Source organism: Manis javanica, chromosome 2 (genome assembly GCF_040802235.1).
Source record: "Manis javanica isolate MJ-LG chromosome 2, MJ_LKY, whole genome shotgun sequence".
In the NCBI taxonomy this organism is placed as follows: domain Eukaryota; kingdom Metazoa; phylum Chordata; class Mammalia; order Pholidota; family Manidae; genus Manis; species Manis javanica.
Genome location: NC_133157.1, coordinates 27,511,094 through 27,530,183, shown reverse-complemented (window position 1 = coordinate 27,530,183; position 19,090 = coordinate 27,511,094). Strand labels below are relative to the sequence as shown.

The window sequence follows — 19,090 nt, the reverse complement described above, 5'->3', positions numbered from 1 at the left end:
CTTTGCGAGATGCTGGGTTCTTGAAGGTGTGGATGTGGTCTGGCTGTTGTCCTGTGTCTTCTGATCTCTCTTTTAGGAAGAGTTGTCTTTGTTGTATTTTCAAAAATATATGTGGTTTTGGGAGGATATTTCCTCTGCTCCACTCACGCCACCATCTTGGTTCTCTGTCAGTCTTCTTTTTAAGGCTTCAGGATTTGTCTAACACTGACTTGTAGACACACTGGCTTACGTTGGTTTGCAAGGCGGCCTTTTTAGTCTGAGAACACCTCTCCACGATGCCTTGACATCTTTTTTCTATGTGTGTGTGAAGCACACAGAGATGCTAACTTCGGAGATGTATTAGCTTATAGTTTTTATAGAATTCTCTAATAACTCTGTATTTCTTTGGTATCCATTGTGATTATTCCTTTTGTTTCTGATTTTGTTTATTTGTGTTCTCTTTTTTTCTTGGAAAGTCTGTCTAGGGCTTTATGTATTTTGTTTATTTTCTCAAAGAACCAGCTCTTGGTTTCATTGATGTTATTGTTTCTATTGTTTTATTCTCTACTGTATTTACTTCTGCTCTGATATTATATCCCTCCTTCTACTAACTTTGGTTTCATTTGTTCTTCTTTTTCTAGTTTCCTTAACTGTGAGTTTAGACTATTTTGGGGGATTGTTCTTATTTCTTGAGAAAGGCCTGTATTGCTATGCACTTCCCTCCAGAACCACTTTTGTGGCTTCCACAAATTTTGGACTGTAGTATTTTTGTTTTCATTTGTTTGCATCTATTGCTTGACTTCTGTTTTAATTTGTTCATTGATCCATTGATTATTTAGAAGCATGTTGCTTAGCCTTCATGTGTTTATGGTATTTTCTGTTTTTTTTCATGTAATTTATTTCTAGTTGCATACCATTGTGGTCTAAGAAGTTGCTTCACATAATTATAACCTTTTTTAATTTATTGAGACTCCTTTTGTGGCCTAGTATGTGGTTTATTCTAGAGAACATTCCATGTACACTTGAGAAAAATGTATATCATGCTGCTTTTGGGTGGAATGTTCTGTAGATATCTGTTAAATCCATCTAATCTAATATGTTGTTCAGTGCCTCTGTTTCCTTATTTATTTTCTATCTGTTTGATTTGTCCATTGATGTGAGTGGCATGTTAACATCCCCTAATATGAATGTGTTGCAGTCTATTTCCCCCTTTAATTCTGTTAGTATTTGTTTTGCATGTTTAGGTACTCCTATGTGTGGTACAGAAATGTCTATAATTGTTATATCCTCTTGTTGGACTGACCCCCTTACTATTATGGAATGTCCTTTGTCTCTTGTTACTTTCTTTGTTTTGAAGTCTATTTTATCTGATACAAGTACTGCTATCCCTGCTTTTTTCTCCCTATTATTTGCATAAAATGTCTTTTTCCATCCCTCCATTTTTAGTCTGTATATGTTTTTAGGTCTGAAATGTGTCTCTTATAGGCAGTAAATAGATGGTTCTTGTTTCTTTATCCATTCTGCCACTCTCTCTTTTGATTGGGGCATTCAGTTCATTTACATTTAAAGTAATTATTGATAGGTATATATTTATTGCCATTTTTAATAATTGTTTTCTGGTTGCTTTTATAGCTCCTTTCTGTTCCTCTCTTCCTTTCTTATACTCTTCTCTTGTTATTTGATGGTTTTCTTTAGTGTTGTAACTGGATATATTTTTAAATTTTTTGTGTATCTATTATAGGCTTTAGGTTTGTGGTTACCATAAGGTACATGGATAGTTTCCTAACTATATAAAACTCTGTATTAAGTTGATGATTGCTGTATTTCAAACATAATCTAAAATTTCTTGTTTTTTATTCTTCTTCCTCCTCCACAGTTTATGTATTAGATGTTATAATCTGCATGTTTTGTGTGTATACCTTGACTGATTTTGTGTGTGGTTGATTTTACTACTTTTGCTTTGTTTTAATTTCATACTTGTTTGGTAAGTAGTCAATTTAGTGGCTTGCAACTGGAATTTTTGTTTTAAAAATAATACAGTTGAACTGAATCAAATCAAATAACATCTAGAATGGATTAGAATAGAAATACATTACAAATGTATAGGTTAGTTTTATTTATTAAAATTGTGAGCATTTACAAATGTGTATGTTGCATTAAAATGTAAAATGTGTTGTAAATGATAAAGAGATGTTTGAAGAATACTATTTTCAAGTAGTTACCTCTAAATAAAGTATAGCTTTTAGAGATTAGTAAAAATTATAGGAGAGAGATCAACAGAGATTTCTGTTTTCCCCAGAACTAGTACAAACCTATCCACTATAATGTAATAGCCACTGGGACAAACCTATTTCTAACATCTTTCTCTTTTGGAAGTGAAAATAAGAAACACATATTAGTGGTTTTCTAGAAGCTCTTTGGGAAATTGCAAAGACATTTTTGCATGTAATAGATATCTTAAAGTCTTTATTTCTACATGTTTGGGTTTTATTTTGGAAATGTAAAATCAAAAGGTCTTTCACAGATTATGTTCACTTAGGCTGGTTTGGAATTGTAGGTGACTGAGACACTACTTGGTTACTTATTTGATCAAATTCAGAATAAACCATTTAAAAATAAACATAAAAGGTAACACAATTGTGAAGTATTTTAACTCTTCCTTAAGTGAAGAAACTTAGTTCTTCATGTGTGTGGTGTGTGTGTTTCTTTCTTGACTATTAAAGATGTAGTAATGATATAAAGCACAGAAAATTATTCTAATAAAGAAACAGAATGTCCTGTTATTTGGGCAGATTGTGCAGAAGGAAAAGAATAACTATGCATATTGTAGGTTAAGTCTTCAATCCTGGCATGAAAAATTATCAAATGTTGCTAAAGTTTGAATGTATTTTGTGGCTTTGTTGCATACTCAGGGATTCTGAACCAAGGCAATAATATTTACTTCCAAATTACCCTTCATTGTGCTCTTTTGTATTCTGGAACAGACTGACATTTCACTTTAAAACAGTGATTCTCTCTCAGTGGGTCTGCAAGAGCAAAACTATTTCATTGTGACACTCAGATGTTATTTGCCTTTTTTCTCTCTTTTCTCAGGAGTATATCATGGAGGTTCCTAGAGCTGTATAACATGTGATATCTCTGAAGACTGCATACTGAAACAGACATAAAAATCCAGCTGTCTTCTCTCAAGTAAGATATTTAAAAGATTTGCAAAAATGCCACTCTGATCATATATATATGTTTACTAAAAGAGTTATTTCTTCATGAAAATATTACAATTTTAAAGTTTTTCTCAATTTTAATTTTTAGCAGTGTAATTTTGAGAGTTGTGATTTATACCATATGCCACATAGAAGGAAATTTTTAGGGTTTCTTAATAATATTAGAGAGTGTAACTTTAGAATAGACACCAAAAAATTTGGAAGCTGTTGCTTTAGGGGGAAAAAAAACTGGTAAGGGAAAAAAAAGGCATGCACAGTTGAATTTCTCTGTCAGAAATGCTCCTTGTCTTAACTGTTCATATTTGGTATAACTTCTACCCAAAGTCACTAACTTTTGTTTCATAGAGAAAACTGGAGGGATAGTAATTGGGAATTGTCTATCAAACACAAGCTTTTTAAGACTTGTTGAGCTCGTGAAAAACAACACACTTTCTATACCCACACACATTCTTTTTGTACTGTCTTAAGGTGGAAAAAAACATTCAAGTAATATGATCCAAGAAGTAGCCTTTCCATAGTATGTAAAAATAAAAACAAAAAGCATATGACCTATTTTTAGTGATCAACCTTTGGTATTCTCTCTTACTTAGAAAGTATCTAGATATCCAATCTTACTTGTTGTTTTTAGGGAAATGAACCAAAAAGAAAGATTTGCCCTGGGAAATCTAGTCAACACATTAAAGAAAATGCGAATTAACAAAAAACAGTTGTAAGAACAGATAAAAACTTTTGTTTTAATGATGCTATGTGACATTCTTTCCCAAAAACTATTACAAAGCTGTACAAAACTGACAACATGGTAAGAAACATGAATTACTATAGTTTTCCCAAAAGAGAAAAAACCTGAAAAGATAAGTAAGGAAAAAATGGAGAACTATTAAAAAAATTACCTTCAAAATAGACTCTGTAGTGCGTATACACACACACACACACACACACACAAACACACACACACACAAACACACACACACACACATGCACACAGGGAAAGAATGAGAGACAGAGAGAAAAGTAAATAGGGCAAAGTATACATTTATATAAATATAAATAATACTTTCAGGCATCCATTTGGGCCTCAGCCTGAGTTAGCCTTATGCACTTAAAAAATAAGAAAAAAATTCCATCAAAAGCCAATGGACATTATATTTAAGAGTAAATATATTTACATTATACTTAGATACTTAAAGCTTTTAAAAACTTAAAATTAGGAACAAACCAAATTTCATCCAAACTTCCTTCCCCTAGGTGACTCTACTAGTTGAAGATAGAATTGAGAAAATGTTCCAGATAGTATAAATTAGAGAGATAGAGTTGGAGTTGGCATTAAGATGGAGATATAGGAAGAAGAGATTGGGGGAGGGGGGTGAGAACAAAGGTAAAGATATAAGTTCTCTTTGAAGGAATGCAGCTGCAAGGGATTTTTGAGCTTTAAGATTTCTATTTTTACCAGGAAAAGACAGATTTCTAAATGTAGAAAATAAACTTTAAGGAAGGTGTTCAATATGTTGAGGGGTCCTAAATGATGGATGTCCACTCCAGTTTTTCCATTAATCATCTTACAAATTGTGGTTTATATGATTCCTATTATTTTATTGTTATTGCAGTGAAGTCTTTAGGAAGGAAAGAGATTACTATAATTTTCAATCCTCCTATTTTGTTCCCTTTATAATAGTATATGTATATACAATCATATATTCATATAATGTATATGTATACAGGATATATGCTACATATATATCCTCTCTACCCATATATGCATATATATGTATTATATCTATAATGTATTAGTAAATATATACATATATGCATACATTTTGTATGAGTATTTAGATATGTATAAATATTAACACATAAAATTGTATAATATATATTTTATATATATATTATATAATATGTATATTATTAGAATGAAAATAGGACAGTAGTTCCCAATAAGAATTATTTTATGGAAACCAGGTACAGAAAAGTTTAAATGAGCTAACAAAAACTCATATATTCCTATGGTCTCCTTCTATAACAATTCAGGACTTTCAATTAACAAGTTTAAAATGGCAGAGAGCTATTTTACTTCAGGTAACAAATAGATGCTGAATACCACCAGAATAAACTCCTTGGACCTGTGGCAAAAAATAATGGGTGGAATGGAAGATACATTTTTGTGTCTAACTGAAGGCTCTGATCTAAGCAGTGAAGAATTGTCTATGAGATTCACCATGGTGTTAACTTCAATCCTGTAGTATTTTTTTTTATTTTCCTGGGCCTTTATTCATCTCTTGAAGTAAAAACTTTTCCCTTGACTAGTATTGAAATGCCTTATTATATCATCTGCTTCTAATCCTTCCTAAGTGACTTTCTACTATTTGTCGTAAAACAGTTTTCTCCTAATCCTTGAATTAGGAGAATTAGTCCTTGAATTAGTCATATGAATAATCCTTCCTCCCATATTCCTGATTCTGGTCTTCTGTTTAGGCAGCCACAATCTCTTTTCTTGAAACTCTAATTCACATACAGCATCTCTTACCTTTATTTATTGATCATCTACTCTGTGAAATATTCTTTTAGACTCTGGAGATATAATGGTGAGCAAAAAGGAACAAAGACCCTGCCCACATGGAGCTCACAATCTCATGACAAATCACAAAATTAACCAAATCGAAGCACAAATAAATGCAGTGCTACAAATATTAAACTCTTTATGAGTAAGAGGCACATCATGCTATGAGAGGAGAAGAGTTGATTTTAGACTAGAAGTTTAGGGAAGTGATCAAAAAATATTTGATTAACCAGCAACTGGATCGATAGTTGAATGAAAATAACAAACAAACAAACACATTCTCTTCAGGTAGAAAACAGAACAATTTTTTAAAAATTTATAATAAAATTCCAATTTATGTGACATGATTTTCTTGTTTATATGATTGACATTCATAAATTCATTAAACCAAGAGTGAAAACCTGGGTGGTCTTATATATCCATTATCATTTTGAAAAAAGATCTTGCTTTTTTATTCTGTTTTGTTCCTTCCATATTGAACTTACATTGCTTCCTTATTTTATGAAAACCTAATATCATATATTATATTGATAATAATTCCATCTCTTTATTGTGAATTTATGAATATAGCTAATTAATTCACAACCTTAATTTGGTAAGGTCAGTAAATAGCCTGAGAGATTATAAACATCTGGAATGAAAGTCCAAGACCTTTGAATTAAAGTGCTTAGTTCAGTTGATATAAATCTTAATAAATAAAAACCCTAGACTATTTGCACAAGTGACATGTCTCAGAACAAATTGATGGTGTATGTATAATAAACTGTACATATGGGCAAAAGTTCCTGATATTTACTGGAATTAGGTACAGCATATGTCACATTAACATGTGGCAAGAAAAAGCCCATATGAATAGTTGGGAAAAATAAATAGTCTACAGGGTTTTAATAAAATTTGTGTACACACCAGAGAATTGAGAAAAGTATTAAATATTGAAATATACAGACTGATATTGTTCCTGGGAGATTTATTTGGAATCAGTGGACCAAACTAAAAATCAGTGATAATAGAGGTGGGGGTTTTTCTTCTCCTTTGTAAATCTCAGAAATGTGTCCTTCACCAAAAAGATATTGATAAATATTTGCTAAGGATTTATAGAAAATGTCAGAAAAATAGTAGGAGGACTATCCAGAGAAATAACTTCACTACATATCTGATAAAAGACCCAAAATACACAGAAATATTTCATTCTCTTTATCATTAGAAAATTTAAAATTCACCAGGAATAAAATTCACCAGTTAGTTCTCTCTGGCTAAAGTAAGTTCATGTCAAATTTGGACCACAAAAAGGTTACAGTAGAAGCAGGATGATGATACAGTAGTGAAGGAATATAGAATATATAGAAAAAAGAGCTTTATATCCAAATTCCAGCACTATCAAGTTGAGCATACTTGGGCAAATCTCTTAATTTTTCTGATATTCTCTCATTTATAAAATGGCTACCTCATGGATTTTATGTTAAATTATTTTACATAGTCAAATTACATATATGATGATTATAGTAAAATTTCTATCAGTAATGGTTAGAAATATATGGAACTGATAAGAGAAAAGAGAAATAAATTGATTATAGACTATTACACTGAGATTTTAGATTCTGTCTTGTCTGGAAGAATGTATATGAGTTGTGAGTAAAGGGCATAATAAATACATTTCTGACTACCCTCTCCATCTCCTTGGGAAGTAACAATCATATGTGTAAACATTTTCCCCCTTACCAGATTTCATTCGCCAGAGTTGAGACCTGAGGAAAAAAATCTCTCGTCACTTGGCCCAGTACAGTGTCCTCTGATGCAGTGGGAGAGGAGTTCACTGGAGCCAAGCAGATGCTTGCTTTAGGAAATGTGTACTAGAAGACCAGCATTTACTGTTAGGGAAGGAAACTGAACTGAGCAGCAAAAACACTGTGTAAATTCCATACTCCCAGCTTTCACAGACAATGAGCAAGTTCCCTAATCAAAGGAAATAAAAAAGAGACAACAAATAATTACTAAAAATAAAAAAATAAGGAACATATATTCTAAATGAGAGAAGTAAATTTCCTACATTGCTGGTAGAAATGTAAAATGATAAAACCATTTTGGAAAACTGGCAGTTGGTGCTATAGCTGAATATTTGCCTTCCCTACTCCTCAGCAATTTCACTGTTAGTGTATCCACCAAGGAAATGAATGTATCTGTCTACCAAAACATGCAGAAATGTTCACTCATATCAGCTTTATTCAAAGTAGTTAAAACTGTATGCCTATCGAGAGGAAGATGGATAAACTGTGGCATATTCATACAGTGAAATACTATACAGAAATAAAAAGAAGACATCTAGTACATACAAAACATACATAAATATCATAGATATTGTGTTCAGTGAAAAAAGCCAGACACATATGTATACCCTCAATAAGATTCCAATTATATTAAGTTCAAAAACAAAGTTAATCAATGATTATAAAACTCAGAATTGTAGTCATCTAATAGAAGATACAGTCTAGGGGACAAATACAAGAGTATCTGAAGGAATGCTAGAAATATATATTTTCAGGTAACAGGGTATAAATACATGTAAATAATCATAATTAACATTCAAGATTACTGTACATTATATATCAGTTGAAAAGAAAGAGTTCTTTTACTTATAAGGGTAAATAGATAACCCTCTATTTAAATCAGTCCAACCCTCCCTCTGATAATAACTGGAAAACCTGGAAAAAATTATGAAAAGAACACCCATTAGAACATACGGGAGAGCTAACATGCCCATAAACAATTCAGGGACCAAGATCCAAGAAAAAAAAGAAACTAAAAGATGTGATCTCAGAAATTGGGACTGCTTTTTTCCTAGATTTATCTACTGATTCAGGTATAGGCTAATATCACCTGCATATATTCTTATGGAGACAGCTAAAAGTATGTGGTATCAAACAGAGTTTGAAAGACTAACTTGACAAATAAGAGTTCGGAATTTAGGTATCAAATGGCTACATTTGTGAATTTGGCTATCTCATGGTACAGTGGAACTGGAGACCCAAAGACAGAGAGAGAATATGAAAACCAAGATTTAAAGATAAAATTTACTAATCACTTTCTAAAACTGATTACTGCATAAAGCCATAATTTCAGGGAACCTGATGAAGTAAAAGAGAAAATCTTAAAAGCAGCCAGGATGATAGTGGAACCCAGAACTCATTCAAACAACACTTTTGAACTTTTAGGGAAAAATAACTGCCCACATATCATTTTAATCCTTTTACAACTAAAGCAAAATAAGACATTTTCAGGCAAAGAGAAACAGATTATGTGTGACAGCCACTCTTTCAGTAAAGAAAAGATAAGAGATAAATTCTAGAGTCAGAACAATGAGCAAAGATGAAATTTGGAGGTGCAGGAAAGAACATATAAAGCAACAAGAAAGGCAAATATCTGGGCAAATTTAAATATTTAATGTTTAAAAGTAATAAATATATTTGTCTTTATATATTTTTAACTAAAATGTGTGACAATATGTGACAAAATTTGACAATAGCTTATAATTCAAGAGAGAGACAAATGGAGTTAAAATGTTCTGAGGGTGTTGCCTAAATGTTCAGAAGTAGAAGTGTTGATACATATTAAATTTTGATAAATCAGAGATGCATACTGTAATTTATAGAGTAACCTCAAAAAAGAAATAAGAAGTACATAAACTGTGATGCTAAGATAGGGCAAATAGTGACAGTAAATTAAGAAGTACAAATATATTTAAACCATGTATTGAACAATATTTTTAAAATATTTTTAAATACATAATAATGAAAACAATACAAATCTTATGTGATATAGTTAAATTTGTGCTTAAATGGATGACTTATAGCCTTTAACTCAGATATTACAAAGAACAAAGCCTGAAAATAAATTTTCTAAGTATCAGTAGAAGATAGAAAAAGAAAACAAATTGAAGTAGAAGAATGAAGATCATAAATATAAGAAGCAGAAATTATTGAAAGAAAAAATATCAACAGAGAGGATCAAGAAAGCCATTTTGTGTTTTTGTACCTTAACCATAGAAGTAACATGAGGTTTTCCTGTAGGTGGCAGCAGTCTTGAATCCAGGGGTAATAAGGCGACTGAGCTTGCTTCCGTCTAATGCTGTTAAACAAGATTTGTAAAAGGCCCTTTGTGTTTAAGGTATAAAGGTCCATTAGAGGTCTGATGTGAGCAAAAGGAAAAGAAGTAACTGACCCAGAAGCAACAATAAAATAAAAAAAGGAAAATAAAAACAGCACAACTAATAACCAGTGAAAATAAACCTGAATCTTAGTTATACATGTATTTTTTAAGTTAATGTTTTTCCATTAGCTCTCATTAAGATAATGTTTTTCCATTAGCTCTCATTAAGAATGTTCACAGGGATTTAAAGAGAACACCAGCTTTTTCGTATATAGGTTTTTCCAGACGCACTGGAAAGAAAGGGGTAATTCTGAAGACACCAGCATGTCTTTACTTTAGAGAATATAGGGATCTCCTCCAACGGAAACAACCGATAGAACATAGTCAGGCTTCATTCAGACTGAAAATACTTGATGACCATAGTAGTACACAGATCAAGATTAACTATATTTTTCCTCCTGCTCATTTTAGTAGTAACAAACTCTAGATTGTTGTCAGGCTGGGAGTTAAAAGGTAAAAGCAGTCATGGAGGAAAAAATAAAAGTTGGTTGTCTGGCCCTGGGCACAAGAGGAATATAATTTTAGTAGAGTACAGATGAATCCCAAACACTCTTTTCTACCATATATATATTCAAAATGTTAACTACCTTGTAGAATTGTTGTGGTTATATTGATTTTAAAATAGAGCCACTTGAAAGCACAAATAGTGAGATAAAAAATTATCTTGCCATGCCCTACAGCCCAAAGAAACTACCTAACTAAAATCCCTTGAGAGGAAGAATTTGAAGGTAAACTATGAAAAGTGAAACCTAAATATCACAAGAAAAAAAGACAATAGAAAATCTAAGAACTAATTTTTCTGATAAATTATAGCAGATATACTACTTTATTAAATTCAGATTTACAAATTAAAATCTCAGGTCATATTTCTCATTTTCAACTTTTCTATATTTCCATGAGAATACCTGGCATTTAATTTCATTTTGTCTCATTAATAATGAGTCAATGTGAAAGAACTGGATTTTGAATGTCTATGACTGCTAATGGAAGCATGGAAGTAGGGCATTTTCCATTTTTAATGATGTTGACTTGTTTATTTTTGGAAAACGTAATTTTCAGTGTTTATTTAAGAAAGAACCTCCTTTGAAAAATAGTTTTGTAAAGTTAATATTAAAATTCCTTACCCAATAAATTGTTAAGTTTTCTCCCAGTCTCCCAGATCAGAATTAATCACTGTGTGCCCTGTAGCATTTCATCATACTTCTCTTAGGGCATATTCTAATCTAATTTTAGTTTCTCATGAACATGAATACCTCAACCATTAGATTATGAACTATTTGAAGTTAAGAATCTTATTTATCTTATTCTACTCTAGTGAAGTAAGTACATAAAATAAATATTTTTGAATGAAAGGAAAATAAGCTTAATAAGACATATGAACTATTTTACAAGTTTCTATAGCGAAAAAATGCAGTGATTCATAGAGTTTATTGGTCTTACCACCCTAACACATGTACATGTATAGCTGGAGCATAAGGGATTCAGTATACTATGGAACCAGGAGAAGATACTGACTCTCAGAGACATATTAAAAAGTTAATGCACAACTGGACTATTAAATATCAGATCATGAATCTTGTTTTCCCTAAGTGAATATGAACCAAACCACCCAGGGAAGAACACAGAAACATTAAACATAATGATGTGGAAGAACAAGAGCAGATGAAAGAGAGTCATGAGTAATTGCTTTAGACTGGGAGCTATGCAATCTTTTTTAACTGAAAATCAGCAAATGAGTACCTGGGGAGAAAAGTTTAGAGTCATGAGACAGATAACTGCTAGAGGGCCTAGAACCCTCATAATCCAACAAAGAAAGAATAAATCTAACTTCCTCTGGAAACGGGCTAGCAGATGGAAAGGGAGCGTAACACCACGATGCAGTGAATGAGGATGTGACCTCCATCGCTTCCTAGGTTGTCTCTAAACAAAAAGGACTTTCTTCATAAAACACTCTACTTTCCCCTTAATGTATAGTATGATTAGGGATAATGTGACTTGGAAATATTTCAAAACATGAGCTGAGAGTTCTAGTCTTTTTCTATATGTGCTTATAGATAGAAAGTCAAGGACTATTTGCTAACAAGATCACATGGAGTCCTTGTCGGTTACACATGTGGGTGTGGTGGGACTGGATTGCAAATTTGTATTGATATTACCCAATACTTTGTAGGACAAATTAGCAGTAATATATCCTTCAACTACCCAATTAAGAATGATGCTTCATGTTTGAAAGTGACACCTTTTAGTGCATAAAATTAGAAAACTCTGTTTTTCAGAAAATTAATATTAGCTGTATTACTTTTGCAGTGCCTTCATTGCCAGAAAGAGTTTGTAATTGTAGTTGATGAATGAGATTTCCCCCACTTCACCATTTATACCTAAGAACATGGAAGTAAAGTTGTCCTATAAGAATAAAATATAAAATCAAAACAAATAGTACAACAATGCAAAGTATGCCTCAAAAGAGAATGGTACTACAACCAACTAAACTTGGTAGTGAATTTAAAAATCTGTGCTGGAGGGTGGGTGGAAGTTAAGCACTGAGGTCATGAATAACAAAGAGTTACAGAGACAAACTTTGACATTGTGCATCCATTTCTCTTTCCAAGTTTCTATGCTAATATCTTAAGCAACTTTTAAATCTACTATACCAATGAGATGGACACATTGGTTATCAAATCTGGTGTCCTTAAATCAAATATCTCAAGTAGCCAGATTTGATCTCAAAAACATGTATTTGGCCCAGCAGTTTTAAAAAGTGAACTTAGGTTTACAAAATAGGGTTTTCCCCCTAAATCTGAATTTTGGGCTTCCCTTGAAATACAGGTTTGACAACACTGGTACACCATTTCTACATGATATGTCACTTCTTAGGAGTATCTGCACGTGGGGTGTCTCCTTGAGACAGGGTGTATGCCTTCTAGTTGCAAGCTTCAGCATTCATGCACATGATCAACTTCACTCATTTACATTATCTGCTTGGCTGTTAAACATTGAAATTCCAATCCCTGAACTAATCTGAAATCCTAGAAGCTTTTGTATAGTTCCTATAAAAAAGGACAAATTACCAGAAGTATTTCCATATATTTTTATTTTAATTCAGATGCATAATGGACAATCATTGTCCCTCAGCTTTTTGTGAGCCAGTAAGTAATTTATGAGAAAGCCAACTAACATATAAACCTGTGTTCAAACAATGTCTCTTTTAAATACAAAGTTTAATTTTTGTGATAACTTGAGAATGTTGAAAGCATAAAATGCTTAGTGAATAATAATCCTAAATAATTAATCTTCTAATAATAACTTATTTGTGTAACATGGCATGTCATTGCAATAGATGCATTTAACATGTAAGGAAGTGATATGTAAAGAAAATATTTTATTATACTCTTTATAATCAAAACAATTCCATAGACAATCATATTACAAGCTAATTTTGTTTAAAAGACTTTGAAAGCATTAAAAAAAAGTACTGTTGTACTCATGTGTATGGAGGGACCACAGACAGATATATTTTCTGTTTGGGATGTGGGGATGGGGAGGAAGATGAGGTACAGGCATACATTATTTTATTGTGCTTCATGTTATTGTACTTTCAGATACTACATTTTTTACAAATTGAAGGTTTGTGGTAGCTTTATACTAAGGATTTCTGTCAGCACCATTTTCCCAAAAGCATTAACTGCTCACTTTGTGTCTCTGTGTCACATTTTGGTAATTCTTGCAATATTTCAAACTTTTTCACTTTTATTGTATTTGTTATAATGGTATGTGATCAATGATCTTTGATGTTGCTATTGTAATTGTTTTGGAGCCCCACAAACCACGCCCATGTAAGAGAGCAGACTTAATCAATAAATGGTGCATGTGTTCTGACTACTGCAGTGACCATGTGTCCCCCACCTCTCTTTTCCTCTCCTCAAGCTTCTCTATTTCCTGAGACACAACAATGCTGAAATAAGGCTTATTAATAACATTACAGTGGCCTCAAGTGTTCAGTGAAAGGACAAGTCACAAGTCTCTCACTTTAAATTAAAAGCTATGAATTATTAAATTAGTGAGGAAGGCCTGTTGAAAGCTGAGATGGGTTGAAAGCTAGGCTTCTTGCAGCAAACAGTGGGTTATGAATGAAAGGAAAAGTTCTCCAAGGAAATTAAAAGTGCTACTCTAGTGGACACTTGAATAAGAAAGCAAAACAGCTTTATTACTGATATGGAGAAAGTTTAGTGGCCTTGATAGTATATAAAACCAGCTACAACATTCCCTTAAGCCAAAGCCTAATCCAGAGCAAGGTCCTAACTCTCTTCAATTCTGTGAAGGCAGAATGAAGTAAAGATGCTGTAGGAAAAAAATTTGAAGCTAGCAGAAGCTGGCTCATGAGGTTTAAGGGAAAAACTTGTCTGAACAGCATAAAAATGCAGGTGAGGCAGCAAGTGCTGATGTACAAGCTGCCCCAAGTTATCCAAATCTAGCTAAGATAATGAAGGTGGCTATACTAAACTACAGATTCTCAAAGTAGATGAAACAGGGTTCTGTTGGAAGATGATGCCATCTAGGATTTTCACAGTTAGAGAGGACAAGTCAATCCTGGCTTCAGAGCTTCAAAGGACAGACCATTTATTAGAGGCTAATGCAGCTGGTGACTTTAAGTTGAAGCCAATCTTCACTTATCATTCCAAAACTCCTAGGGCCCTGAAAAAGTATGCTAAATCTACTCTTCCTGTGCTCTACAAATTGAACAACAAAACCTGGGTTTCAGCACATCTATTTATACATGGTTTACTGAATATTTTAAGCCCACTGTTGAGACCTGAGAAGCATGCCTGTCAAATATCACTGCTCATTGACAATTTACTTAGTCACCCAAGAGCTCTGATGCAGATGGACAATGAGATTAACATTATTTTCATGCCTGCTAGCATCATATCCGTTGTGCAACCCATGGATCAAGAAATAATTTCGATTTTCAAATCTCATATTTAAGAGGCACATTCTCTAAAGCTATAGCTGCCATAGTGATTGGTCTGAATTATCTGGCAAAGTAAATTCAAAACCTGGAGAGGATTCACCACTCTAGCTGCCATTCAGAACATCTGTAATTCATGGAAGAGGTCAGAATGTCAACATAAGCAGGAGTTGGGAAGGTGATCTCAACTCTCACAGATGACTTTGGGAGGTTTAAGATTTCAGTCGAGGAAGTCATTGCAGTAATGGTGGAATAGCAAGAGAACTAGAATTAGAAATGGAGCTTGAAGATGTGACTGAATTGCTGCATCTCATGATAAAATTTTGGGATGTAGAGTTGCTTCTTATGGATAAGCATAAAAAAGTGGTTTTTGGAGATGGAATCTGCTCCTGGTGAAGATGCTGGAAAGATTGTTAAAACGTCAACAAAGAATTTAGAATATTATATAAACTTAGTTGATGAAGCAGCAGCAGGGTTTCAGAGGATTGACTCCAATTTTGAAAGAAGTTCTCTTGTCAGTAAAATGCTATCAAACAGCATCACATTCTACAGAGAACTTATTCATGAAAGAAAGAGTCAATCTATGTGGTAAGCTTCACTGTCTTATTTTAAGAAATTGCCACAGCTGCGCAACCTTCAGCAACCCTCACCCTCAGCAACAAACGCTGAGGCAAAACCCTTCACCAGCAAGGTAATGATGACTCTCTGAAAGCTCAGATGATGGATAGCATTTTTTAGCAATAAAATATTTTTAACTAAGACATTTATGTTGGTTTTTAGACACAATGCTATTCCATATTTAATAGATTTTATAGTATGAACATAACTTTTATATGTACTGGGGAACCCAAAAATTCATTTGACTTGCTTTATGGTGATACCCACTTTATTGCAGTGGTCTGGAACCAAAGCTGCAAGGTCTCTGAGGTCTGCCTGTATTTGAGAGAGAATTCATAATGGAGATTTGTCTTATTAGCAAATATTTCAGTTTATTGAAAAAAGATATGATGACTATAAAGGAAATGCTATTATAATGTTCTGAATAGAGACCAAATCATCAGCACCACTTTTTTCTCCTCTCTTCGTATGGTCTACACTTCCCACTCCTGAGATGTGTAGTGTACGTGGCAGTTTGATTCTTGTTCCTCATAATATAACCCATTATTTAAAGGGAGAGCACTTTTCTGGAGCCTGCACTTTGGTATGTTAACTGGGGAGATGTGAGACTGTAGACTGAATTTTATGGTGACTATATTCAGCTATCAACCAATCTAACATTGCCACAGCAAATGGAAATACACCATTCCACCATTAGGCACATAATATATCCCCCTCTCTTAAACCTCTTCCTCTACCTCAATTTCCTAGAGAGTTGGGGACTGGCATTATATTTCCTATTCTGACATTCCATGGTCAGTAGCATACCTATAATGCTATTTTCTCAGACTTCTCAGAATAAACAAATATTCCAAATCTCTATGTCCTTTCAAATTTAAACACCTACATATCAAAATAATAAATAGATCTTACATGCCAGAAAAAGTAGAGCCATATATTTATACAATGTTAGGGAAAGTGATCCAAGGTAATGTAGAAAACCAATTATTTAACAGGAGGAGAGAACTGTGTAATCTCTAAGGATCTCCACACTGAGAGTGGACCGTCAGAGAACTCTGAGGCACTGTTCAAATGCTAAAGTGTAGGTTCTCATGTGAATTATATTGTGTAGTTTCAAATATTTGCACTTACTTGAACCTGAAGCCTAATAATTCCACTCCCCAAATAATCAAATTCAACATGAAGTTATATTCCAAGGATCACAGTTTTGCCTTGGAACCAACACTACTAGAAATGTAACAAAATATAAGAACATAAATGCACATTTCTAAAGGAAACTTGTGTTCTTCACAACTTGAATACAAAACACTCATTCAATTTATACCTGAAATATTTCTGATAAAATTATTACTAGATTCCTTTGGAGAAAATTTTCATTTTGATCCCATAAAAGGTCAACTAGCTTATTTTTTGTTTCTACTTTTAATGGTACTACATAGCATTTATATATATCTATGATCAGACAATAGATACTCCATTGTTGATATACTTAATCCATATCTTTGAACTGAATAAGCCAGTCATGCAGTCAATTGCACAGTTTTCCGTGGAATTTTATGTTGCTCAAGAAAGCAGCCATTTTCTTTATCTTATTACCTTGCTTCCTGGTCTCATATGATTCCACCCACAGGAAAGCATGTGGCTGAAGACTCACTAATCTATAGTTTGTCAAAAATCCAAATGTAAGTGAAGTCACATGACCTGGAGCAAGACTTTATAAAATATACATTATACTGCTAAAGTTGTCCAGTCAAATTCTCTCTTTCTGGAAGGTGAAAGAGAAATAGAACCAGAGGATTATTGGCTGGAGAAAAGTTGAAAAAGATGCAAAGGATCATGAAAGCCCATGAGTAAAGAGTAGTTTTGACTAATCTCATTGTCCTTGTTTCTATATCTATAAAAAATTGGATGCCATAAAAACATGTTACTTGATGGATCTCTTTTGATAATTGCTGAGAAAATACTTATAAAGCTCCTAGCAGAGTCTGGCATATTGTAAATGTACTCACATTATTTTATAGAATAATAATCATTTGAACTCTGTCTTCATCATTAGGCTCTGAGCTTTTTAAGAGCAGGGACTCTTACTCCTCTTTGTAACCTCAGTTACTACTAGCACAGCACCTAGCATAGTGCTTAGCACATTGCTGTTACCTCAGGAAATGTCCATTAGATTTAAAAAAATCAAAATTTTCTCCCTTCAACCTGTCTTCCTCACTTTTCATACCTACCTGTCCACCTCAACATATTTGAGGATGCTAGGAAAACAAGTGCATTCAAGTAACGAACTAGTTTAGTTTATTTTTATTTTTTATTTATATTTTTATTGAAGTATAGTTAACATACAATATTAGTTTCAGTTGTATAATGATTTGACATTTATATACATTGTGAAATGATCACCATGATAGTCTAGTTATTATCTGTCACTATACAAATGCATTACAATATTATTGACTATATTCCCTATGCTATAATTTGTATCCCTATGACATTGATTTTATGATTGGAAGTTTGTACTTCTCATTCTCCTTTACCTACATCACCCATCCACTTCTTCTCTCTTCCCCTTTGGCAACCGCAGTTTGTCTTGTGTTCGTGAGTCTTTTTCTGTTTCTCATTTTGTTTTGTTTGTTCATTTATTTTGTTTCTTAGATACTATATATAATTGAAATCATACAGTATTTGTCTTTATATGACTTTTCACTTAGTTTAATACCTTCATGTTGTCATAAAAGGCAAGATTTCACTCTTTTTTGTGGCTGAGTAATATTCTTTAATATAAATGTACCATATCCTCTTTATCCATTAATCTTTCGAGAAGACTTTAGGTTGCTTTCATATTGTGGATATTGTAAATAATGCCTGCTATGAGTACAGGGTGGCCTATAACTTCTCAAATTAGTGTTTTCATTTCCAGATAAATACAATGAAGTGGAATTGTTGGATTATATGGTAGTTCTATTTTTAATTATTGAGGAACCTCAGTACTGTTTTCCATAGTAGTTGAACCAATTTACATTCACACCTACAGTGCATCAAGTTTTCCTTTTCTCCACATTTTCACTAATATTTATTGCCTGTTTTCTTTTTGATAATAGCCATTCTGACTAGTGTGAGGTAATATTTCACTTTGTTGAGAGTTTTTGTCATAATAGATATTGAATTTTGTCAGATGCTTTTTCTGTCTCTACTGATATGATCAAATGATTATGTGTCCTTCATTTTGTTAATGTGGTGTATCTTGTTGATCATTTGCAGATATTTAACCATCACTGCATCCCTGGAGTACATCCCATGTGATCATGTTGTGTGATCCTTTACATTTGTCTCAAGGTATTTTTTTTTAATTTCCTCTAATTTCTTCATTCTATAAGATATGTAGTAGCATGTTGTTTAACTGCCACATGTTTGTGTTTTTTCCTTTTTTTTTTTTGGTAATTGAGTTCCCATTTCATAGCTCTGTGGTTGGAAAAGATACTTGATAGTGTTTCAACCTTCTTAAATTTATTGTTGAATTTGGTTTACTAGTTTTGAGGGGTATTTTTC

The 19,090-nt window shown here is 32.9% G+C and overlaps 1 long non-coding RNA gene across 1 annotated transcript in view; it reads left to right on the top strand.

Annotated features, from left to right (window-relative positions):
* The window catches only part of LOC140844988 (uncharacterized), a 160,685-nt gene extending 141,803 nt beyond the window's left edge, over nt 1–18,882 (top strand). Inside the window, exons 2-3 of the long non-coding RNA XR_012123605.1 lie at nt 3,073–3,168; nt 18,803–18,882. This is a non-coding gene — a long non-coding RNA (uncharacterized lncRNA). The remainder of the gene's footprint in view (nt 1–3,072; nt 3,169–18,802) is intronic.
* The last annotated feature ends 208 nt before the right edge of the window (nt 18,883–19,090 follow it).